This window comes from Amblyomma maculatum, chromosome 9, assembly GCF_055883805.1.
Source record: "Amblyomma maculatum isolate TAMU_Amacu chromosome 9, ASM5588380v1, whole genome shotgun sequence".
Lineage (NCBI taxonomy): Eukaryota > Metazoa > Arthropoda > Arachnida > Ixodida > Ixodidae > Amblyomma > Amblyomma maculatum.
This window is the reverse complement of record NC_139352.1, coordinates 113,302,836-113,329,514: the sequence shown is the minus strand read 5'-3', so window position 1 is coordinate 113,329,514 and position 26,679 is coordinate 113,302,836. Positions and strand designations below refer to the sequence as shown.

General features: G+C 45.8%; 1 pseudogene; it reads left to right on the top strand.

Moving 5' to 3' along the window:
* The window catches only part of LOC146180171 (luciferin 4-monooxygenase-like), a 29,224-nt pseudogene extending 5,718 nt beyond the window's left edge, over positions 1–23,506 (top strand).
* The last annotated feature ends 3,173 nt before the right edge of the window (positions 23,507–26,679 follow it).

Genomic DNA, 26,679 nt, shown 5'->3' with positions numbered 1-26,679 from the left:
ATCTGTGGTTACTACCTGTCCTAAGTAGACATATTCGCCTACTACTTCCAGTGCTTCGCTACCTAAAGTAAACTGCTGTTCCTTCCCGAGGCTGTTGAACATTACCTTGGTCTTCTGCATATTGATTTTCAAGCCTACCTTTCTACTTTTCCTTTCTAGGTCATCAATCATTCACTTCAGTAACTTGAGCCATTTCTTACGCGAAAAGCGGAGAGTTCCATCGGGAGAGACTGTTATGCACGGCAATAACACGGCAAAGAACACTATAGGGGCTGAAAAACCAACACAAGAGTTTTTGTAGTGACCGCTCAACCGGATGGAGGTCCCTACCCAGCAGCAGTAGCCGCCCTAATAATAGGCGGTAATACGTCTTAGGGATAATATTCATTATGCATATTTCAGATAAGGTAATATTAAACGGCCGTCACAGAAATTCGCAATCAAAACTGGCTGCTAAATAAGCGGTTGGTCGTAGTATTTTTCTAGCCTACATTCGAGTGGCCGTGGGCAACATCAACGAAAATCTCTAATTATTGGTGAAAAAAACTGTCATTCCACAACTGTTGCACTAAGCTTATACCCACAATCTTTCTATTAGAGCGAACGGTCTATTTTTCAGGCTGCAACTCCCGCGTTTATCGGCTGTCGGAGAATGACTTTCAGTGCCTCGTAAGATCAAACTCTCTTCGCTCGTAGGAAGAATTGGCACGCGCTCTTTGACCGCCGCCAGCTTTTTTTGCACCGCACGCGTCTGTGCAAGTGCATCCTTATACTGCGCTTGCGTGGCGGATAGCTTGCAGCGTTTTCCTCTTTTTCCTTCCGTATTGCTCCCTCCTCTTGCGGTGCCACTTACCGCATTTCAATCCCGCTGTTCTCTAGTCGGACACCTGCTCAAGCCGGGCGGCACCTAGCTTTCACAAATTCCCGCGTCTTTAGGCTGTGTGCGTCGGCGATCCGTCATCAGCCTCTGCACACGGCGACCAGGTGGAGCTTAAGCGTCCCCAAATTGAAACCGTTAAACCGCGCATGAGATTGCTAAACCAAAAACAACCATTCAACCGAGCTTTCTCATGTATAACCAGGTTTAAGCCAAGCTTAAATGTCCACGAATTGTAAGCCATAATTTACAAACTATTAATAGTAATGACATAACGTCATTCCAAACCTAAGCTTGTTAGCAGTCGTTCATTCCCCGCACAAAAGTAGAACTGTCTTTCCGGATCGACAACGGGCATTCAAGACTAGCTGCGAGGTCGTACCAATTTAGCTTTCAGGCTGTAAACAATTGTATTCATTGCTGTTTCAATTATCAATGCTATTTTACCTTTCCCTTAGAAAATATTTTTACTATTGTAGGTAGAGATGTATAACCAGGAACAAAACGCTCATAGTTTTTCAATTTGGTCCCTTTAACTTTTTTCTATTTCGTACACCACTCCTCTCTGAAATGCTCCTGGCGTTGAGAGTATCATAAATAATTGTTGAGTTCATTTCTCTCGCAGTATTTTTCGAGTAAAAGCTCTCTGCATACAGCGAGCGGTGTCTATAGCCTGATTTTCAGTTCTCTTTTTGAGAACAACAGCGTGCTTTACAGCTAGAGTATTTTAGAGTATTCAGTGTTTCTGTGAGTTGTGTCCTCAACGTGCGACGATCTGGGGATCCCTGGCCACCGGCGGAAGCACGTCAAGCGACCTCCTAGGTGCTCTGCGTCGTATGCACTCCGACACGAAATACCACCTCCAGGCGCACTCCATGCTGCACTAATGGCAGCAGAGCCACCGGCTAGTCAAGCGGCCCCTGTAGTGGCGGCAACAGATCAGGGCCCTGCGAACAAGAGACCACGCGAAGAAAAAGCCAGCGATGCGGCTTTGGGTGACCACGCAGAGGACATGGACCACGCATCTTTCACGATTGTCTCCTACAAGAAAAAGAGAGCTGCTGGTGTTTCCGTTGTCTTCAGGCTCACCGAGGTAGGAGGCAATCTATGAAACGCCAACCCTAACATCGTGGCTTCGGCAGTTGTAGCGTCGGCACACAAGAAAAAGCTCTCAGCCATCGTTTTAATAAGGATGGGAGCTTAATGGTTACAGTATCAACATTGCCTGCTGCAAACCGTTTGCTCACAGTAGCTAAGCTGGCTGGAGTGGCTGTAGAGGCCCGGGTACGGTATTCTTACACAGTCAGCTACGGGAAACTTCAAGACGTACCTGTCACCTACTCAAATGAAGATCTGCAGGAGTATCTACGTGCCCAAGGTGTCCTCTCAGCTAGGAGGCAAATAACATACATTCCCGAGGACAGTGGCAAGTTCAAAGAAGTCCGCCGTCGTTCTGTTATATTACAATTCCCAAAGATGCACCACAGCCTAAAAGAGTCACGCTTGGGTTCTGTAGTTACCCTGTAACTGAGTACGTCGGAGCAGTGACACAATGCTACAAATGCCAAAGGCATGGTCACATGTCGAGACATTGTACCGGCCCCGTGCGATGCAAAGTGTGTGCTGGCCCCCATTTGCGCAAAGAGTGCACCTCGAGAGCGCAACCTAAATTTGCAAACTGCGATGGCCCACACCCTGCTTCATATGGAGGTTGTGTTAAAAAGAAAGCTGCTGCATTTGCACGCTCAGTGGAGCAAACACAAGGGAAACCGCCCAAGCGTCATGATCCACCACCTAGCCCTGACGTGTTTTTAAAAAACGTTAGATATAACCCAAAATCAGTCACCGCAACATGGAAAGTCACATGATGGAAAAACGTGTGATGACACGTGCGCGGCTGCAGCCACAAAAAAGCGTGGAAAGGCCGCTGGCTTTTCTCCTCCAACAAAGCAGCAGCGACACTCCGCACAAGACCCGACAAACAACCTTTCTAACTCTCAGCCTAAGGCAACGCAATGTAACAAGAAGATCAGTGAAAGGCAGCAAAGCGGAAGTACCTAACAAGAAATCACAAGCCTACTGATTCCGATGATGTTTGCCGCCATCAAGGCACTTATCCGCGCTAACCCTTCGTCACAAGGACTCCGAGAAGTAGAAGCTGTTCTAGCAATGCAGCCGTTGCTGTTAAGCCGGAACCGCATGGAGCGTTTTTCGCGAGCGAAAAACGTGACGCGCGGCATACAGCCGCGTTGCCGTCGACGCGCTAGCACCCGCACGAGAAAAATTGAGCGGCGGTGTCGCGCCGCGTTTTCCGGGTTGCCAGACCACATAACTCCCAACGAGATGAGTTATCTCTGTTACCGCATATATAATATACCCTTTAAATTACAGGACACTACAATAAAAACAATCATGTAATTATACAGCGACATTTCCTCCAAAGTGTATTTATCAAACTTAATTTCGAACAGCAACGTTGCGTGCTAAACACTACGCGCGAACGAACACGATACGTGAAGCACGTGGCTCCTTGGACGCGCGCACCAGCTTTACCGATGCACGGCCGGTCTCGAGGGAGAGAGTGCGCGAGAAGAGAAGCGCTCTCTCCCTCGAGACCGGCTGTGACCGAGGAGTTCCGCCGAAAAGGTTCCGCCGAGATGCGCGGAGAGCAGAGCCATCTGTTGGCGAACCAAAAAACCAAAATGACACGTGACTGCACGCTGATTGGTGGACGCCGGCCGTGACGTCAGTGGACGCGCCACGCGGGGCGTTTTTTTCTACGAAGCGTAGAACCACGCGGCGGCGCGATTTCATAGTGGGAAATAGTGGGAACGCGTCAGAATGACGCGCGCGTCCCACCATCCGCGCGGCAATCGCGCCCGAAATCGCGCCATGCGGGTCCGGCTTTAGTCTCTTACGCTCCGCAGAGGCGTATTATCACACATCTGTAATCATGGCAGGAAGACCTTCACCCCAGCTGACCATCCACAACATCTTTCGCACATGCACCATTTTCCAGTGGAACGCTCGTGGTTTACGCTCGAAACTCTGATTTTCGACAACTTGTGCGAGCGTACCACTTCCCTTTCATAGTCGTCTCTGAATCGCGCGTGGAGAAAACTTTCAGACTACACGGATACTATTTTCATCATTCACAACGACTAGATGACGTTAGCACATTGCTGATAGGCTTTCGCAAGTATATCCCGGCCTCCTTGGTTGAACTTCCGCATCACATTGATAACGAATATGTGTGCGCCATAATAGTAATTGGGAGACAAGAGTACACTTTTATTGAAGTATATCTTGAGCCAGGCAGGCCATTCGATGCTTCGAGGCTTGAAAAGTGGATAACAAGGACGCCTACTCCACATATTATTTGCGGAGATTTCAACGCTCACAACAAAATTTGGTGAAGCTCACACACATGAGCCCGTGGTGCCCAGCTTGCAGGACTTATGGAAAAACATTTAATTGAACCGCTAAATGACGGCAGCATAACCTATCTTCGAGGCCTGACGACTTCTAGCAGCATTGACGTGACCTTTGTGACAAGTTCAGCTGCCCACAACTTTGGCTGGCGCACCGATCTGGAAACACGTGGAAGAGACCATTACCCAATTCTCATATCGGCTGTCAGTGCGCAGATGGCGTCAAAAAAATTTCTTATAGAATTTACAGACTGGGATATGTACAAAAATGCTGCAAACAGAGGAATTACTGCCGCCACCCGGCATGAGGAACTAATATCGACAATTGCTTATTGCCTGCGAGGAAGCACGCGAATCACAGCTAAAAGCGATAGCTTACCCAAAAATGATGAGACATTTCAAAGGCTGTGCGCTATTCACAGACGAGCTGAAAGCAAAGATATGCGCACAAAAAACATTGAAGACCTTCGTGCCTGCCGACGCACACAACGTCACATTCGACGCTACCTGGATAAGCTTATTCGGCAAAGATGGCGTGACTTTTGTTCTACACTGGACTTGCGCCAATCGGTAGCCAAAATTTGGCGGATAGTTCGTGGTATGCGCACGTCCCTCCAATAGTTTTACCATTTAACAGCACTATCTCTGCATGAGCGAAAATCTATTAAACAAGTCTCAGAAGAATACTGCAGACGACTTTCGGCTGGGTCAGTGACTTCCACACACTCCACAGATGGTCTGTCAAACATCCCCCCGGCGGCAGTGTCAGCGATGGACCTACCTTTCACTATTGAGGAGTTAACCCCAGCTATCGCAGAATTAAGAACACGGACGTCTCCGGGCCATGATGAGGTGACCTATGACGCAATCGCAAAGCTACTTCACAATTCCTGCCTTCGACTCCTGGTATACTACAATTCTTACTGGATGTCTGGTGAAGTCCCAACGGAATAGAAGTTGGCGAAAATTGTGCACGTTTTGAAACCTTCTAAACAGCCAACAAGTTATGCATTCTTCCGACCCATCGCCCTACTGAGCTGCGTCGGCAAGCTTATGGAGCGAATGATCTCCAAACGCGTCACCTGCTTCCTCGATAGCAGAAATGAATATCCTCAAGAAATGAACGGGTTTCGCCAGAATAGGTCTACGACTGATAATGTTTTTACCCTTGTATCATCACTTGAAGAGTACCTTCACGCCGGATACATCCCGACAGCTGTTTTCCTTGACATCAAAGGCTGCTTTTGACTCTGTATTTCATCATGCAATTCTCGCAGCCTTGGCCAGCCTTGGCCTCGGAAGAAAGCTTTACAACTGGATTGGACACTATTTACAAGAGCGGCAAAATTTTATGAGCACTCCACATGGTCAAACTCCCTTTCATGCAGTGAAGAGGGGTGTACCTCAGAGAGCTGTGCTCAGCCCTATCCTGTTCAATATTGCCCTTATACATATAACAAGAAACCTTCCCCGTAGAGTACACATTACAATTTTTGCAGATGATATTTGCATCTGGAGTGCATCCCATTCGCGTTATACAACACAGTAACGAATTCATAGAGTGTTAATGCACACCTCAATGTACCTGGCTCCCCGGGGTCTTCGCCTCTCACTAGAAATAGTTTTGCTATGGCTTTTACAAGGAAAAGGATGACTCGATACCCGCTCCTTCTGGGTGGACGGTCACTGTCCTATGTACGATCACACCGGCTCCAAGGGGTTATAATTGACATTAACCTCTCTTGGGCCCCTCAGATTAAAAACCTCCATGAGATAATCGCTGCAGCATCAAAGGTTTTCAGATTCATGGCGGAAACACGATGAGGCAGCAACTTCCGATCGATGGTTCTGCTTGAAAAGGCCTACTTTGAAGGAGCGCTACGCTACTATTTACCGGTACTTCAAATATTGTCTCCAACAAGCAAGAAGATTCTTGAAGCTGCAAGGAACAACTGCTTACGGATATGCCTTGGACTCCCGAAGGGATCCTCTGCATCAGGAACACTTGCAGAAGGAAGATGCCTCCCGCTAGATGTGATTGCCGCCCAAGAAGCTATGCGCACTCATCTCCGACATGTTATCCAATGGAAGAAGTATTTCTTGCATCGTATCCACCAAACTCACAGCAACTCTGGCTTTGGTCAAGCAGTACAGTTTCTACCCCACCCTACTATTATTCAGCCACGTAGTTTGCTACCAGTTACCTTTCCTCCATGAGCGCTATCGTCTTTAAAGGGGAATATGTCTGTTCCTGGCGTGGATGCGCAAAGCCGCATGCCATAGACAGCACTTTTGCAAGCTGCTCTCGCCTACATAGCCAAGGAATATACGCAGCACACCCACATATTCACCGACGGTTCAACTGCTCAAGACACTTTTTCCTGTGGCCTTTATGTGCCCTCAAGAAACCATGTCCTGTCTTACCGGCTGCAGCGGAAGACATCATCTACGACAGCTGAGCTCCATGGCATAAAAGAAGCTCTCTCCTATATCCTGCGCCAAACTCCCGGAAGATGGGTTGTCTTCATTGATTCCAAAGCATCTCTGCAAATCCTGAATAACCTGCTTAAGAAAAACAATCATCATCCTATTTCCCTTGGCATCGAGTATCTTCATCATTTGGCTATTTCCGCAGGCCACTGCATAACATTTCAATGAATACCAGCTCACTGAAGCATTAATGCCAATGAAAAAGCAGATGAAGCGGCTCGCAAAGGCCACCAACATCAAAGATACATTACGACCTTCTTCACGAAATCTGATGCATCCTAACTGGCTAAAAGATTTGCTTCCGAAACAAAGTATCGACTTTGGAGCTTGCCGACGCATCACTACCAATTTCTTTATTCAGTTGACCCACATCTAAAATCAAGACTTCCTCCGAAATATCCTCAACAACTAGAAACTCTTTACCACCGACTTCTAAACTGTGCATACACAAATGGATTGCGCCACTGTTTCTGTGAACTGCACAGTCCATATTGTGACAACTGTGGCTCGATTGAAACTGTGGAACATATCCTACTTGAGTGCACTGCGTACGCTGACGAGCGTGCAAACTATGAACACAGCATGGAGAAGCTCTCCCCAGTGCATTTAACAATGAACAGTGTTTTAGGTCCCTTAGCCTGCCCTAGACAACAGAGACTTGCGATGAACGTTTTATTTACTTATTAAACATTGGACTCCTTGACAAACTCTAAGTTCACCTCGCATGTTTCCCTCAGGCATTTTGCAAGCTGTGAACTCTACAAGCATATTTGTCGGATCATGCATTTCATTATTTGATTTTATATCATTACTCCACGAAGCACCTTAGCACTTATTTAATGGCCGTGTTTTATCTCCCCCTTCGATTCTATTATTTCCCTCACCATTCGTTTTTCAATCTTTCCCTCCTGATTTCCCCTACCCACACATGCCAGCGAAATCTAAACGCCGGCAAAATTCTCAGTTTTTTCATTAAAAAGTCTCTCTCTCTCTCTTTACAGCTAGACCAAACTGTGGTGTGGTGTACTTGTGAACTCATGAGGCAATATAGTTGCCGCTCTTAACATGGGGAACATGAGTCTGGCCATGTATGTCTGGCTTTGACCTTTGGTTCACCTTTGAGAATACCCTTTTACATTAACTGCTTTAGTGTGGCATGAGGTTTAAAGCACTGGTCGGAAAATAATCATATTGTGGCATACAATACGAATAATCAATATTGAACAGAGATATTATTCAGCAGTTCTTTTTAAACATGTTAGAGCCATACCATTTGTTGTACAGCTGATTTCAAAAGAGGACACAAAATCTCGCGTTGTCACTCTAGTAAGCATGTCGAGTTGCTAACGCCGGTTAGTAGTTGAATTGCCAGCTCATATGTTTAATTTAACCCTGGTTTTCAGGACACACTAATACGCCCGAGGAAAACTTTGCCAGAGGCAAATCCTGTAATCGATCCTGATGTCTCTTCAAAAAATAGAATAGAATGACTGAGGCGGAAATGTTTAATGCTTTTAGAACTTGTGGCTCGGCGCTTTTATATCGTGCTAATAGTGCACATTGCGACTTTCAAACTTGATAATTTATTAGCAGGTGAAGACATAGCCATGTTATAAAGTGCACCGGGAACATGTGCTAGGGAAGATAAATTGGGTCATTAAAGATAGCGAGAATTTACACTCACCTATGGTGGAATAAGAAATGACGCTTTCAAAAACATGGACGACTTGTAAGAGACAATACCAGTTGTTGGGCGAGTTGGTGTGCACGGTGATCCATAACAACAGCCCGACAGACGGGACATAAAAGAAAGGACAACACAGAGCGCTTTTTTCACGAACATGGATCACTGACTTGTAACAGTTTTGTAAAGGGCGAAGTTGCTATTTAGGTGGCATCTGAGTTAGCAAGAATGCAGCTAATTCAGCGTTTCGGGCACGTTACGAACGCGACTGTATTTTGTTAAGTTTTAATGATGAGTATCCACATGAACATTGGAAACATCGTACTTGTCATGGCCGGTCGAGTTTGCGCCCGCATGCGCAAATTTTACGGCTTCGAACTTTTTGACTAAATTCAACAACACAAGGATGAGAAGTTCTTAGGAGCTCATTCTGGAACTTTATTGCCACTTTTAAACTTTGGATATGCGTGAAGAATATTCGATTAGCCTTTGTTCTCAAGCTTCAACTTCACAGAGTAGGAGAAAAGATTCCTATGTGTACTATTTGCAATATGCATATCCCTATGTGCGCAAGCGCATGCTAGGTTCACTATATCATTACGAATGTTTACGTAAGGCTACGCAAGGTCTCCTGTGTATAAGGTCTTCGTTCATGACAATTTGTTGGACCCGGAAGGTAATGTTTCATTTTTCACAAAAGGTAATTTTGGAGCATCTATATCTTGCTTGCTGCGTATTCGAGTAGAACTGCTCCCACTTGACGTATAAGTAAACCGTGGGCTCTCTAGAGCTTTAATATTATTTTTGAGTGCCGGGAAGGAATGTTCTAGAACAAATTTTTTTCGTGGCTTGCAGTATATGGTATGACAGAACTCACCGGCTGCATTGCATATTCTACGCCACGAATGGATGACTTCAGGAGTGTCGGATATCCAGCACCCTTTGTTGAAATTAAAATAAGTTGCCTTTGTGAAAACTAAAATCATAACGAGCTTTACCGCGTTTCATTTTTATTACTACGTATGAAAGACCAATAAATAAACACAGTTGAATTATACAAGAATGAAGATATTTTCAGTTTACTCGAACGTTTCGCGATGTATCTATATTTTTATAGTACAGGCGAGTGAGAGAAACAATTTCTGAAGGACAATACGAAATAATTCTGTGCCTGCGCAACTGATGGAAGAAAAATTCATAGCACCTTTTTTATGGGCTCCTAACGTAAATTTTGTTAACAGTTCAGGAATCCCTAAAAGCGATGCAGCCTATCAATGCGGTCAAAAATATTTTCCATAGAGCAAGCACATCACAGTCCTACTAATTGTGTAATTGGGTGTTGGTTCGTAATATTCTCGCATAAAAACTCAATCAAGTTAGTGTCACTATCACAAGTGGGACTGTATTAGCCTGAAATGAGGATATACAAAAATCATTTGCTGGGTTGCCGTTGAAAAAATACGAAAACAAAATTATCTTCTGCATTTTTATAATAATAGGATTTCGTGCTTAAGAGATGTGAATACTGAGTTAAACACGTTTGTATAGAAAAAGCTTGAACAAGAATTGTGGGGCTGCCTCAGTTTGCAAGCCGAGACAACGTTTCGACAAGTGGACTTGTCTTCATCTGGTCAGCGCAACATCACTGGCAGGGGCTTGATAGCAGCCAGGGAGGGGGAGGAAGGAGGGTGGGGAGAAATAATGCGGCCAAAGAATGAAAAAATTGTTCCTTCAGTGTATATTTCTGAGCCTGGGACCTGTGATTCCGTGGCTTGAAAAAGAAAAGAAAAAGCTACCAGAAATTATTCAAAAATAAGACACTACATATATATTCATCATTGATAGATAGAGCCGTTTTTGAAAGCGTCTTTTTGCAACAAGAGAACGGCCAACACGGCGAATACAGAGGTTGTCTATAGTAACAGTAGATTAGTCCGCTTATTACAAATGGACTGTTTTCAACGGGCATACAAATATAAGTACCTACGGAAAGTCAACATGCACAATATTAGTGTATATCAGAGCAGAAATTTTTCAGAATCTCTAGCAGCTGCATCTTGAAAAGTTTAAAAGGAGATAACTATGGCGCTTATCCCTGTGTGAGGCAGTAATATCTTCAATACTTTGAGCAGTGAAGAGGTCGGCCGAAATAAGGTCACACCATTACAATGTTCTGCTATTGTAGTTTAAATGAAAGCCTCAATTGTGAACGTTTGTCATTATTACTCTTCAGAAAAAACACTCACATACTTTTCAAGATAAGAAATTCATGGTAGAGTTTTGCCGCCTCGGAGCCATCACTTACATCCTATACGTAATATCTCGACCAAGTGGTTTTTAATAGACGATGAGAATTTATTTTTCATTTGGCTATCATAGCCGGCCTCTCAAGGACGACGACTGTGTTGGAATTTAAAGTCTCACGTTTTTCCCCTAGATTGTCGACCAGACCACCCGAAAAATTGTGGGGCCGTATGAACTATGAGAAATATGTGTGAATAGCCCGGGGAGTTTCAAGGGCTACATAAATAACCCTACGGCAACGGCTGAGGCTTATGAGGATGGCTTCGTTCGTACCGGTGGGTCATCCCTCTGTGCATTCTTTGCTTAACTGCGCGCACTACTAGCTAGGCAATATTTGAACAAATTTGCCGAGATCATTAAATCTCAAAACACGCCCTTGTAAAAGAGAAGCCACGCACCAGTACGGCGTAGCACTGTCTGCCATAATACGATTTAGTTGTGCCGCGTATAACTAAAGCTCCGCTTTTATGCTACGTTTCCGCTTTTGCTGCGTATTCAATAGAATATCCAGAAGCATAGCGAGTTTATGGGAGCTCTCAAAGGGCATAGCATCAAACGGCTCGATTCTTTTGCTGTCATCGCTTAATGTTTAAAGCATTGCATGACATGGTCAGCAAAATAGAGCTGGCAATAGTGACAAATAGAACTATACATGTCTGACAAGGTTGCAAAAGCTGAAACCGACCATCTTCCGAACTATCCTTTCCTTCTTGCAGGAGACGTGGGCCAATACACCCCTGACGGGCGCATCTTTGTGTGCGGTCGGCTGAAGGAGCTGATTAAATGCATGGACCAACAGGTTGCCCCCGCTGAGTTGGAAGAGCTGCTGTCCGAGGACCCCGGAGTCCTCCACGTCGTCGTTGCCGGAGTGCCGCACCAACAGTTAGGAGAGGCCGCTAGGGCGTTCGTTTTGTCCCGAAAAAGCATGCTGCGGGAAGTGTGGAGGAAGACCTGGAAGCCAAGAGGCTGGAGCAACTGGTTGCAGGTATGGGATGCCATAATGTTGGGGTGTGCCCTTTGGCGCCGATTCCGTGTTGCTCAAGTATAGCGTCTATGTGATAAGTATACGCAAAAAAGGTTGACCATGAGGTCCATCCTCAGCATATCGCAGTCGTAAGACGACTAGAATATACATTCTTTAATGCTGCGCGTTCTGCTTCAGTAAAGGTTTTTTAACGTCCGGAGTACTGAAGAAGAACGCGCAGGTACACTTCCGGCTTTCGTGCCTAAACCTGCAAATCGCATATAGTCGCAAGGTTTATTTGGTTATTTTATCACTAAAAACAAACATAGCAAGTATAAGAAAGAGAAGGGTGTCCTAATTTTTCACAGACGTAACATCGTAACACATTTTCTATAGGAAAGAGGGGGATGCAATCTTGGAACACTATGTTATGATTGCTAGGAAACAATCAATTCATCTCTGCTTCATAATCAGGCTGCTGTTAATCCGTCTTCATAACTTCACATCTTTACACCATATCATTTTTAGGAATCAGTATACGGAACTATTTAGGCAAACCACCAAATTTCGCGCCACATAACGCCTCTTGCCTAATATAACAGGAAACGAAAATTATATTCATTGCAGGGAAACCAGAATAAGAAAAATACGGTCACTCTTAACCAAAACAGATTGCTGTGCTCATCGTTGGTCTGAATATGTATATGTGTAAAGCAGACTGCTCAGTGCTCTAACTGTATAAATTTGTTAATACCGAGCCTAGCAAATGCGAGTTTTTTTTTTTGTTGTTCAAATGGTGCCTTTTGAGAAGAGAGGTGTGCACAAAGACGATTGTGAGGCATCCTGATTGCCATACAAAGATTCTGTTCTGTATGCGCTATAACACTTATAGAGCGCTCGTACGCAAGCTTTAATGCGGGTACAGGAAATGCAAATACGTTTTCTGTGCACGCTCCCCGGCAGTGCAGATAGAAGCAGTCGAATCGTTCAGAAATATTTGAAGACCTACGTGACTCTGTCGGCACAAAAGTGACAATAATCGTCTTCGGCAAAGATCATACCTCGCACTCTTTAGTTGAATGCGCGCTGCTAGCTCTGTTATTGGCACAAGCAATGTTTCTCTCACCATTCAACAACACCTCAATTTACAGAACTTTTACGGCCCCTAGCTTGTCCTCGAAAAGTTGCTTGCGCAGACGTGACACTAGCCGCAGCGGTTGTATATCGTTCAATGAAAAACCAATGATTCAGTTGGGCTGTTTGATATCAGTGTGAGGTAAATATTTCTGATCGAAATACTTGAATTTATAGTTATAGTTAATACGTTTGTTGGGTGATAATAGGCGCACTTAATTTTTTGAAATTGTGTTCGAAAATTACCCTTAATGATTCACAATGTGAGCTGCTAGTTATAGCGGTGACTTTCTATTGCCAGCATTCTTTCGACAAAACAATTTCAGGACAATCATTTCAAAAACACTACGAGTACAAATACGACTGCCCGAAGATGGCTTAGCTGATCGTCTAATGTTTGAAATTAGGAACGCCCGGTCCCAACTACGAAGCTAGGCATCCTGTGACCAAATTTGAATATAAAAACCAACTCCGTCGTTCACCCTGCCGAATGGGGCTGCATGGAAAATGAAGCGAAAGGGACACCGCTAAACGCCGAGAAATGAGGGAATGCTGTTGCACTTCACCGTTCTTTCCTAAGCAAGAACGATAATTCTGAGGTTGTATGCTTCGTTGAAAACTGCATTGATAAAATGGCTTCGCGGGATAGTCACCTATCTTCTTTGGCAAAGAGGAGATAAGTCACGTGTTGGTTAGCCGAAGCACGCCTGACAGCATCAACGAAACCTCATATGTCGCTGATATCGTGCGTATCAGCAGACTAACGAGAATAACAAAGGATGGTTACGTTTCGAAACATATGTTTACAATTGGCCGCCGTACATGACATGAGCATCTCTATTTGTTTCAAGCTCGACAAGTGAATGCCAGAAATCATCCGTGCTTGTCATTCGGATTGGAATTTCAGCGTTTTAAAGCGCATAAACTTTGCGCGAGCTAACCATTGCTTACGTGATCAACTGGCAAATTTCGATTGTTTATTTTAACTTTATAGCTCACAACAGCATCATTCTTGTTTGAAATGCGGTAACCTTTCTGTGTAGAGTTCACTTGTTTGTCTGTACACGCCAGTTTCTGTGTTTCCTAACAATAATTTTTAAAACACTATGAGGCCGACATTTATTCAGAGCTCCCGAGTCTCGCGCGTTCTTCTCTCTTCTTTCTTCAATTCGTCACATGACGTATTTGCGTAGAATTGAGACAGTGATTCCCCCACTTTTTCTATTGAAAATATTTCCACATATGCTTTTCATAAAAATGCTCATTCAATGTGCACCAGTTCTCACACGTTTTCTTTGTCAAGGGGGCAGTCATGATATTCGGGCCAAGGAGCAGACTCGTTTTCATTGCTCATTTCTGGTTTAGTTTGATTTATAAGACTTAACATCCCAAAGTGACTCAGGCTATCAGAGACGTTGGAGGGCACCGAAATATTCGACTGCCAAGGTTCTCAACGCGCACTGACATCGCACACTAAAACCTACAGGCGCGTTTCTTTTCTCCTCAGTCTATAAGCGGTCCATGAAGCAGAATACTCGTTTCTTACGCACAATAGTTAAACGAGCGTTTATGAGACTGCCACATTTACTCCCGCCCTCACTGGCCACTATCGGCAGAGGACGCTGTCACATATCGTAGGCTACAGGCAAACGCTTTCACCTATTGTAAAAACCGACATGACCCTATTGATATCAGGCCTTGAACCGGCACGCTTCGTACAGGGCTCTCTAGAATATACCAAGCATTGAAGGAAACCGAGGCATGCCGCAATCGACTATCGTTACCTGCTCAAATGCATTTTCGGAACACTGGCTGCCCCTTTTTTTACCTGGTCTGATGTCATCGTGCTTGCCCTCTATGAGGTGGAAAATGCATATGAAGTTAGCTTTGAACCAAGGCGGCCACGCACGACTGCGCGACATTTTTCATCGTATTCCTTATATTTTCTCACTCTCTATCTCACCTGCAAACGATCATCCCAATCAGTCAAGTGGAGATCCGGTTTAGTGTTCCCAATTTGTGTCGTTTTCATAAATGTTGTCTCCCTGACGTAAATAAAGAGCTTGTCATCCTCATCATCATCTCTGACCTCGAAATATTTGATTGGTGGAAACACTGGAACAGGATTCCACTATCACTACACTCTCGCATACGGCGGAAACTAGCAATACGTTCCCTGAAAAGCACCCTTTTAGGTTTCTTCGATGAAGCACTGCCATCTTTCAAAGGAATGAAAATAGTTCGAGTTTATCGCATTACTTTATAGCGCTTGACTATAGCTGAGCGGGCTACGGCGCTCTTCCTACTACACGACGTCGCTTCGTGTGTCCTCTCTTATGGCATCATCATATTTAGAGAATGGCTTGATACGATCAGCTACGGAGCACTGATAATTAAAGCTGCCCCAGTGGTGTTCGACTAAAGACTTGTTAAATATTTGCCTCTTAAATGGACGCTCAAAATCTGACTAAAGTATGCATAAATGTTTAGTTCCCGGTTTACGTCAGTGCAAGAGATCAAAAAATTATATTACTTTATTTTATAGATCCTGAGGGCAATAATATTCTGCCGAAATGAATTTGTAAGAAAAATGCAAATCAAAAGCAACGAATCTGTCACTTCCCGGTTTACGTCAGTGCAAGAGATCACAAATTAAGTTCCTATCGCTCACACCCGAGTAGAATAAGTGTTGCCTAAAAGCTCAAGAAACGGTCGTTTAGAACGTCACGAAATATAACTTCAATAGTTTTTTTCAAAACAGCCTCAATCCAACTTATCTTTTCGTTATATATACAGGGTGTCCAAGCTATGTTTAGCCAAGGATTAAAAAAATACAACATTTCACGTGGACCACAGAAACCACTTGTATGCAGCTGCCAGTAATCTGTCATACCATAGAGAATTTTTTATTGCGAAATGAATACTACTCTAGGTTTCGACCTTCAGCGTAGCGCGGCGGTAGTCACGTACTTCTTCCCCACGTGATGCTGTGACGTCACACCCCACGTGGCACAAAAGCGAGAGATGGGCTCCCAACTGAAGCGGTCGGCGTGGCGCGGTCGGAGCCGCGGCTCAGTTGGCAGGAGCTGCTACCTTGTGTCTCTAGAAGGGTAGATACTTGGGCTTGTTGCTACATGATCGAAGGGAACAAAATGTAGCGCACCAAGACAAGGACAGAGAAAGAAGACACAAACAGCGCTAACTTCCAACTAATGTTTATTCAAGGAAGAAAGCATGGTTTTATACCCCCGCGTATCACATGCGCCAAAAGAACATGCGCTAGCAAGTCATATCAGCCAGATACGCAATCTCCTTTGGTAACAACGCGACAGAAGGGTTACTTATACAATCATCTTTTCAAAGAGTGATCCATTCAGCTTCAACTATTTCACGCGTTAACCGGTTTTTGTGCACTTTTAAAAGCATACTTTTTTGAGGAGAGGAATACAATTGCAAACACGACAATGAGCAGACAAACCTTTACCACACCTGTTACTGACATCCCGGCCATGCTCACGAAGCCTATCACTGAGGCATCTGCCCGTTTGACCAATATATTGCTTGCCACAGGATAGGGGTATTTGATAGACTACCTTTTGGATGCAATTAACAAATTTTTCTTTATGTTTCTTTGTGCAGTCTATCACCTTCTTGGCTTCTGACGAAGTTTTAGTGCATGGCTGACTCAACTTATTCGGAGCCGAAAAAGCCACTCTAACTCCCGATCGCTGCGCAACTTTTTTGAGATTATGGGACAGCCAATGAATGTAAGGGATGACGGCAATTTTTTCTTTCTTACACGGGGCCTGTTGACTGGCATCCGCTTTTTTCTGGCATACTTTCTTCAAAACGCCTTCGGCCACGGACATAAGAATATGGGAAGGGTACCCGGCACATTCTAGACGTTTACACTGTTGGGAAAAACTGTCATACATGAGGTGCGGGCAAGATTTCTTCAGAGAATTAACAAATGAAAGGCGAGCAATGGAACGTTTCACAAGTTTAGAGTGCGATGAATTGAAAGGTAACAATGGTTTTTCGCCACGAGGTTTAAACATCTAGCACGTCCGATCATGATGAAGTATGAAGTTAATATCTAGGAATTAAATACCACCTGTTTCAGGTAATTCAAATATTAATTCTAGAGATTTGAAATGGTTACGAGACAGCGTCAGGACATTAAAAGCGTCATCCATGAAGGAACCGTCATTTCTGTTAAGTACAATGAGGTAGTCATCAACGTATCTAAATATCCTAATAACATTGGTATCAGTTACTGTATCAGCAAACGACCTGTCCAGCCGGGCTAAAAATAAATCGCTCAGGATAAACCATCGCCAACATATCAGCTTGCCGCTGAGACTGGGTTGTCGAGTCACGGCGGCAGCTATATTCGTTCCCTTAAAGCACGGTTGAGAGCACCACAACCATGGCACGCAAATGCGTTACTCACGTGATATTGTTTTGTATTTCGCGGACTTTAGAGCTGGTGAAAACGGAACACGTGAGGCTTTCTCTAAAGGAAATAAATGAAATATAGGTTTCCGAAGGTGCTGTCCAACTTTGGATGTCACCTTTATAGTCTAAAGACAATACTTTGTAAATTAGACACAAATATATTACTTGTAAAGAAGAAGTTCAGATTAGGTGGGCATATCGCAGAAAAAGAGGAAGAGGAAGTGATTTTGCGTACCAGCTGACTGCAAGCTAGGCCACCCCCGCTCCGGTCCTGCTCGCTACCAGTGCCTGGATCCCCGCTTAACACTTGGTAGAGGTCGCGGGATTTCTCTTCTATTTCCTCGCCCTGGAGCTCCGCAGCCGCCGAATTCCTACCTCAATGACAGACTCCAGCACTAACACCACCGGCCCCGCTACCTCGGCCCCTTCTATTGCATGCTTCGGAGTGCTTCGCCAGCGGGACCCGCCGGTCTTCAGCGGTACCGACGACCAGGGCGTCGAGGACTGGCTTTCGTCGTATGAACGCGTAAGCACCCACAATAAGTGGGATGACATCTTGAAGCTTAACAACGTGATATTCTACCTCACGCAAGTCGCAACGTTGTGGTTCACAAATCACGAGGCTGACATTCCAACTTGGGCCTCGTTCAAATCTCGCTTTGTGGATGTCTTCGGTCGCCCTGCGGTCCGCAAGCTTCGTGCTGAACACCGTTTGCGCGAGCGGGGGCAGCAGACAGGCGAAACCTTCACAAGCTACATCGAAGACGTTTTAGATTTGTGCCATCGTGTAAATGCATCGATGACTGAAGCTCAGAAGATTCGCCACATCATGATGGGCATCCATGAAGGCGTATTCAACATCCTCATGGCCAAAGAGCCCCGCACTGTAAGTGATGTTGTCATGATGTGTCAAAGCTACGACGAACTTCGTCGCCAACGCATCGTCCCTTGACAACCGGAAGGCACGATCGCGGCTATGTCTGATGGCACTGTCAGCTCTGCACTTATCCAGGAAATCAAAGACTTCGTACGGGAAGAAGTTGCCCGGCAATTATCATTAATTTCAAACGTTCCGCAGTCCAGCTCACACCTCGCTTCGAACATACGCCAGGTTATTCAGGAACAAGTTGCCGAAGCACTTCCGCCCCCTCTACAACCACCTCTTCATGCCGCTCCACTCACAGCTCCGCTCATTCATGCCGACGCTGTCCCGACGCCCGGACCCTGTCCACTGTCTTATGCTGAGGTTGCCGCAAGACCACCCCCTCCTGCACCTTTTCCATCGTACGGTTCGCCTCAGCGGGCATTTTTCACTCAGCGTCGTGCGCCACCTATTCTACGCCTTTGGCGCACAGCTGACAATCGGCCGATTTGCTTTTCATGTGGCCTCCCTGGCCATGTTGCACGCCTGTGCCGCCGTCGCCCGGCACCGTACGCTTTCGATCAGAGCCCGGTCAACTACGCGCATCCGCCGTCCCCTCTGCGTGCGCCCCCTCAGCCCTCGTCTCACTTTGACCACTTCTCGCATGACAACCGCTCAACCTCTCCGCGCCGTCGCTCTCCGTCGCCGATGCGCCGCCGTTCTACCTCGCCAATGCCGGAAAACCACTAGACGCAGTTCCGCAGGCAAGAATTGCGCTTTCGTCGAACAGTGAAAGTCCTGCTTCGCCACCGAACAATTTAATAGATGTTACCATTGAAAATGTTTGTACGCTTGCGCTTGTAGATACTGGCGCTGCTGTGTCGGTTATTGACGTTAGACTCTGCCGCTTGTTACGAAAAGTTGTTCTGCCGTATTCTGGGGTTTCTTTGCAAACCGCCACTGCTGAGCACATCAAACCGCTCGGTACCTGCACGGATAAAGTCACCATTCAGGACGTTCTCTACGTCATCAGTTTTATCGTTCTTCGTGACTGCTCTCATGACATTATTTTTGGGTGGGACTTCTTGTGTCGCAATCGCGCCGTAATTTATTGCGCTCGTGCCGAAGTAGAGCTTTCTGCACTGTGCACCGCGCCGACCACCGTTAACGTTCTTGGGGAAGCCAAATGCCACGTTGCGGATGCTACTGATATCCCGCCTTTATCTGCCGCTATTGTCCCTTCTAACTGTGCCTCTCTTCATGACTGTACAGTGCTCTTCACCCCATTTCCCTTTTCGTCTCACGACGCTGTCTTCCCCTCCCCTTCGCCTTTATTAGTGTACGAAGCGGCCGCACCGAACTAGCCATTACTAATGATTCGTTCTACCCACTCACGTTGCAATGTGGCGAGTGCATTGGGCATGCCAACCCTGTTCGATCAAAAAATTTTGTTACCGTCCCGCCGCTTCTCTCCGCCTGCGCCGACACAATCTCCGACAGCATAAGTGCCCTTAGCCCACCTGGTTCCTCGTCTCCTCCATCGCCTCTTGCTGCCTTTGACAAAGCCATCGACAGTGCTCTCGCTCCAGATCAACGCGCCAAGCTCTTCGACTTGCTGAACCGATTCCGAACTTCCTTCGTCATCCAGCAGCCATCCTTGGGTCGGACATCAACTGTTGCCCACCACATCTATACTGGTACGCACGCCCCGTTACGCCAACGTCCTTATCGTGTATCGACGCATTATTGATGAACAAGTCCATGAGATGCTCCGTAGAGGTGTTATTAAGCCTTCCAGTAGCCCTTGGGCGTCCCCGGTGGTTTTAGTCAAGAAGAAAGACGGGTCTATTCGATTCTGTGTGGACTACCGCCGACTTAATGCGATCACACGAAAGGACGTCTATCCGCTGCCACGCATAGACGACGCGCTGGACACTTTGCATGGAGCGAAATGTTTCTCTTCAATCGATTTACGATCTGGCTACTGGCAAGTTCCAATGGCTGAAGACGATCGCCCCAAGACGGCTTTTGTCACTTCCGACGGGCTCTATGAGTTCAACGTCATGCCGTTTAGCCTGTGTAACGCGCCCGCCACCTTTGAACGCATGATGGACAATATTCTCCGCGGTTTGAAGTGGCACACATGTCTCTGCTACTTGGATGACATCGTCGTATTTTCACCCGACTTCGCGACCCACCTAACTCGCCTTGAAACTGTCTTGCAATGTTTTAGCGACGCTGGTCTGCAGCTCAATCTGAAAAAGTGCCATTTCGCCGCTTGCCAACTTACTATGTTAGGGCATTCAGTGTCCAAGGATGGCATCCTTCCTGATCCATCTAAACTCGCGCTGTCGCTGAGTTCCCGAAGCCAACATCTATCAAGCAACTGCGCAGCTTCATAGGCTTATGCTCCTATTTTAGGTGCTTCGTTCGGAACTTTGCGACCATCATTGCTCCTCTGACGCGACTTCTCAGCGCCCACAAAGATCTTTCTGCCTGGTCGCCGGCTTGCGATACTGCTTTTACGAAATTGCGCACGATACCTACCCCACCCCCCCGTATTGCGCCATTTTGATCCGGCTGCTCCTACCGAAGTGCACACCGATGCCAGCGACGCCGGCCTCGGCGCTGTTCTTGCCCAACGAAAACCAGGTGTTGATGAATACGTTGTGGCGTACGCAAGTCGAACGCTGATCAATGCCGAGACCAACTACTCGGTGACAGAAAATGAATGCTTGGTAATTGTTTGGGCGCTGCAGAAATTTCGGCCATACTTGTATGGGCACGCATTTGATGTTGTTACGGACCACCACGCTTTATGTTGGTTGTCTTCACTAAAAGACCCCACCGTCCGTCTCGCCCGCTGGTCGCTTAGACTACAAGAGTATGATATCCGAGTCATCTATCGTACAGGGCGTAAGCACTCCGACGCAGCCGCTTTATCTCGCTCGCCAGTGTCGCCTGACGCTCCGTTGTCCCCTGCCTCCAGCTCCGCCTTGTCTTCCTTGTCCATCGACGACATGCCATCAGAACAGCGCAAGGATCCGTGGCTTACATCACTAATCGATGTTCTAACGAACTCGTCACTTTCACCGGCTCCTCGCGCCCTTCGTCGTCAAGCGCAGCATTTCGCCCTTCGTGACCGTATTCGCTATCGACGCAACTATATGCCAGATGGCCGTAAGTGGCTGCTCGTCGTACCTCGCCACCTCCGAAGTGATATCTGCGCATCTTACCATAACAATCCGCAGTGTGGCCATGTGTGTGTATTCAAGACTTACGAACGGTTGCGACAGCGCTTTTACTGGCGCGGTATGTATACCTTCGTCAGTAAGTATGTGCGTTCGTGCATCGATTGCCAACGTCGCAAGCCGCCTCCTCTCCATCAGCCGGCTCCACTACAGCACCTTCCGTGCCCATACCGACCATTTGATCGTCTTGGCATCGATTTGTATGGACCTCTGCCGTACACACCTGCAGGAAATCGTTGGATAATCGGGGCCGTCGATCACCTCACTCGATATGCGGAGACAGCAGCATTTCAGGATGCCACTGGACCCACTATCGCGTCCTTCTTCATAATTTCATTCTGCGGCACGGGGCCCCCCGTGAACTTCTAAGTGACCGAGGCAAATCTTTCCTATCCGAGGTTGTCGAAGCGCTCCTACGCGAATGTCAAACCATCCATCCGACAGCCAGCGCGTACCACCCTCAAACCAACGGACTGACAGAGCGCTTCAATCGCACACTAGGTGACATGATGTCCAAGTACATCGCCTCCGATCACTCCGATTGGGACAAGATTCTCCCATTTATAACCTACGCCTACAACACCGCCGTTCAAGTAACTACCGGATTCTGGCCATTTTTTCTGCTTTACGGGCGTGAACCTTCGTCTCCACTCAACACCATCCTTCCCTACCGTCCTGATATCTCAGACTATACATCGCTTTCAGCAGCTGTAAGGCATGCTGAAGAATGTCGCAAACTGGCTCGCTCACTCATTTCGGACGAGCAAGCCCAGAAACAAGCGCACAGCGACAGCAGCCACTCTGTCCACCAATTTTCTCCCGGTGCTCACGTGTGGCTCTGTGTCCCATCGACACCACCCGGTCTGACCAGCAAGTTTATTTCCAAATACCACGGACCCTATCTAGTGCTCCAACAGACTTCTCCCGTGAATTACCTAGTTGAAACGCTAGCCGCATCCACCGACCTTCGCCGCCGTGGGCGTGAGATTGTTCACGTCGACCGTTTGAAGCCTTACTACGATCCCGCATTCCTTTCGTCTCCTTGAGTCGCCAGGATGGCTCCTCTTTTCTGCGGGGGCCAGATTGTAAAGAAGAAGTTCAGATTAGGTGGGCATATCGCCGAGAAAGAGGAAGAGTAAGTGATTCTGCGTACCAGCTGACTGCAAGCTAGGCCACCCCCGCTCCGGTCCTGCTCGCTACCAGTGCCCGCTACCAGTGCCTGGATCCCCGCTTAACATACTAATTAGGTAATTGCAAAATATGGCAACCGTATACAAGTGGTCTCTGTGGCCTATCTCAAATAATTTATTTTTATCCCTTGTTTAAAGTTAACTTGGAGACCCGGTATGTTTTTAATCTCATCATTGCATCCATGTGGCGTGCTTGAGCTACGTACTTCAATAAATCAGATGTGGGGAAGAGTCACACGACTCGTTAGCGGGAATGCCTTGAAATGCGGGTGTCCACATGCCTGCTCCGCCCCGCCCTCTTGGTTTGCTTTTGAGATATTCCATGACCATCCTACAGACGGAAAGGTCAACCCCCTGATGCCGGAGACCTGGCTCAGAAACTAGGCTTTAAAAAACAAAAATGCTTGGCTATTTGTAGTATAGACAATAGAAAATTAAGTCTTGTATACCTACTACCTAAAATTACAATGTGTTCTCCATAGGCAGTTAAACAAAAATTTACCCGTTTATTTTCTGGCTGTAGTTACTTTGAACGTTAATGCAGAGCAACGATTTTCATCAAGACACGTAGCTCGCCTTGCCTAGTCAACTGGCAGATTGGGAAAGTGCTGTCCCTTCTCTATGCGTCGGTGATTTGTTTCTCAGAAGCACTGTGTGTGAAACAATTTATGTCTTTTCATGCATTAACTATAGGCTTGCTTTATTCCAGGCAAACTAGCGGCCCACAAGCATCTGCATGGTGGCGTGGAGTTTCTGGAGAGCATCCCTCAAAACGCAATAGGAAAAGACCTTCGCAGCACTCTCAGAGAGATGTTTATTAACAAGCACTGCAGTAACACAAAAGCAGATAATATGATTTGAAGGCAAAAATGCGCCACGACCAGACTCGCGTTTCTATGAAAATGGTTAATTTGGTTTCACTCTCTTCTGAACACAGTCCATTACACTGTTGTGCTGCTTCATGATTAATTTTTTGCTACACTCAGATGTATCCGGAGTTCCAACAACTCCTCATGTTGTTTCTGTCACGCCCTCGTCTAGATAAATTCTCTTTGCTTCTTCTTGCATTTTTTTAATTGTATTCGTCTTTTGTGCTTTTATCTTTTTCTTTTTTTTTCTTCCATGTTTTTTGTAGAGGTTTCTGCACTGCTTCCAATATTGTGTCTTGCTATGCTGTTTTTCACTCTTTTGTTTTTAGCTTGTACTAGCTACTTTTATCTCCGTCACCGTTCTTTGCCATACCGTTGTTGGCTGGTCATCGCTTTGTTTTATGTAGGTTTTTCAGATATTGTATTGTTAAACTTTAATAACTATTCTCTTGCCCCGTTCCAACCTGATCTTTATGTAGTTAAGAAGTTCTGTATGTTTTGCTCTTCTCTCCCCACCTTTGGCTTGTCGCATTCACCGCAACTATACAACGTGTTCGGAGGCTTTTCTAAAGGGCGTTAATGTTCCGCAGTCGCGCCCCCTTTTCGACCCTGCGATCAATTGCGCTGCTTGTCCTAAAATGTCCTGGAAACTAGGCCATCAACAACACCATTTGCTAAGGTATAAACGGTAGTTTGTCTTCAAAATGCGCTAAATGTACATTTTTGTCCATGATGACACTCATGAACTAAAACAACATGCATGTATAAATATGAATAAAAGCGTTACTGTTTATAGGGTATTGTACTCAAAAGTTTCGTTTTTATGAATACTGCTAGGGGAAACAAGTTAATATGAGTTTTAGAGCTTGCTTTCCTATTTCTTCTTTTTTGTGTATATCTAAGATACTTCGCTGTATTCTTGTTATAAATGTCGCTAAAAATTAAAAACGGTGCATAATTGTGCAACTTTTGTATACAGTGCAAGTGATTACTCAGCAGTGTAAAGCTGTTTTCTTCAATTTACTTCTGTACTGTGTACAAAATAAGGAAATAAACATAATTCCGGTGCATCTGGTATTGCGAAGAAATATTTCAAATATATATCGTAAACCTATCATTCATCACGTTTAAAGGGGCCCACAAACACCTCCCGAGCACTTCTCACAAACTATCTCAGTCGCTAGATTATGCTGCGATACACATTTGAACGCAATAATACACGTCTACGCGCAGTGCAGGTCCCACCATCCCATTCGAAAGCTGGCGCGTTCTTTCCTTCGACTTTTGCCAGTCCTCCTTCTCCTCTGTGCAACGCTGCTACGTGCATGCGTTTTCGATTTACTATTGGTCTGCTTCTTTGCGACGTCACACAGCCATTAAACTATCGCTTATGCCAGAAAAATCGAAATACGCTTAACTTTTAATTATCAGGAAAGAAAATTAGGATGTTTTGTAGACAGAAACATTTTTTCAAAGCTTTTTTTTCCTGCACTTCCAGTCTCGCGCGCGCACGCGCGCATCTTTGCCCTTCGCGCAGACACCACGGCAATCGCGGCGCGGCCGCGAGCGGCGAGCTCGTTTCAGTTCCTTGCAGTGTACTTGCGGGGCACTTTCCGCCTGTGAATGTTCTCGTTTCTTGTGTCGCCCATGCGAAATGAACTTCGAAGTCGGCTTACAGGTTTACAACATTAAGTCGGTGCTTTAAATGTCGGGCCCCAATCCACTGCGCCTTACGTAGTGCAGCAAAATTTCGGAGGCAACCGCTGCTCCGTTCCTGTGTCCACCAAACCAAAATACGCACCTCGGATCAAGTCAAGGCGACAACATACGCTGGTACCTAATGTGTTTACTAGCTTGAACATAGCGCACAGGTAAGCGACGGTTTCACAGGTGCAATGAGTTAGTCATTGTTGAGATGCATCATTACTGTGGCGGCTATTAAAATCCTACCGTCTTAACCGTTGACTTGATTGCGTGAAACTACTCACGGATGTTGCATTTTGTCTCGTAGTAAGTTTGTAGGTTATAAACTTTTACCTTATAGTAAATTACCTAAGACAACTGCACCTACCTGGCTCGGCCGTGCGCGAACCCGCGGAATCGTGCGCCAGCGTTCGCGGCTTTCGGCCCTGATCCCGGTACAGACTGCGGGTTTGCATTGTACGCAGCAGCAACGAATTAAGCACCCTTACCTAACTTTCTACGAGCAAATGAAGTTTACCGTAATATCAAAGCTCCGTGCGCAGTTTCACCACAAACGACTGAGCGGTAGAGCCGGAGAGATACAAGCCGCCGCGGTAAACATGTAGTATTAGGATACGCATGCTGTATCTGGCCCTTGCAAGGTTTCACATGACGTGCAGTGATGAGGACGCACCGAAGAAACAAAGAAAACGACTTTATTTCGAGATAATTCCTAGAGAACTGCTCTCCTCGGCAAAAAACTGTGCTTTCTTAGTTTTATAATTGACCACCTTGTTGTTTCTCATGCTTGAGCCGGTGTACATTCGAATGTATGTGACACTTTAATATTTTTTTTTGTCACCATCTCTTTCTTTTATGTTCTTCGCGTTAAATATACTCAAAGTGTGTACAAGAGTCAGTAGCAAGTGAATTTAAATACATGCACATTTCTCACACTTTGTTTCCGACACAGCACCTGTCCGTATTGCACATTTCTTTTACTTGCTGATCTTTTTTTTTTTTTCGCTAGCAGATCACTGTAAAAATATGACTGTCTGTCGTCCATGTCAAACAGGGGTAAAAGCCTCGTCAAGCTACTGTGTTAGTAGCCTTTTGTTCCTACCTTAGCATTTGTTTTTCTGTCGACAGGAGGAAAAAAATCTGAATGAAGTTGATTGAGTCGCTCAGCAGCAAGAACACTGTATTATTTCGCGCACATAATAATAATCAGCACAATTACACTGTTGTCTTGTAAACTGTGTAGCTTAACGGATGGGGAACAGCAAGCCCATGAAAAGAGAGATGTTACATGGTCCCTTGGGAAGCCGGCTCACTTGAAATTTCCATTTACTTCTAGTTTGGCCTCAAGAAGCTGAAAAACTCTGACTGGCATAATTATTCGCAATCTAGCCTTACACACCTTGAACCCACAGTTGCTCTGCCTTTTTTACTTTTGTTTCAAGCGGCAGCTTTGATATAATA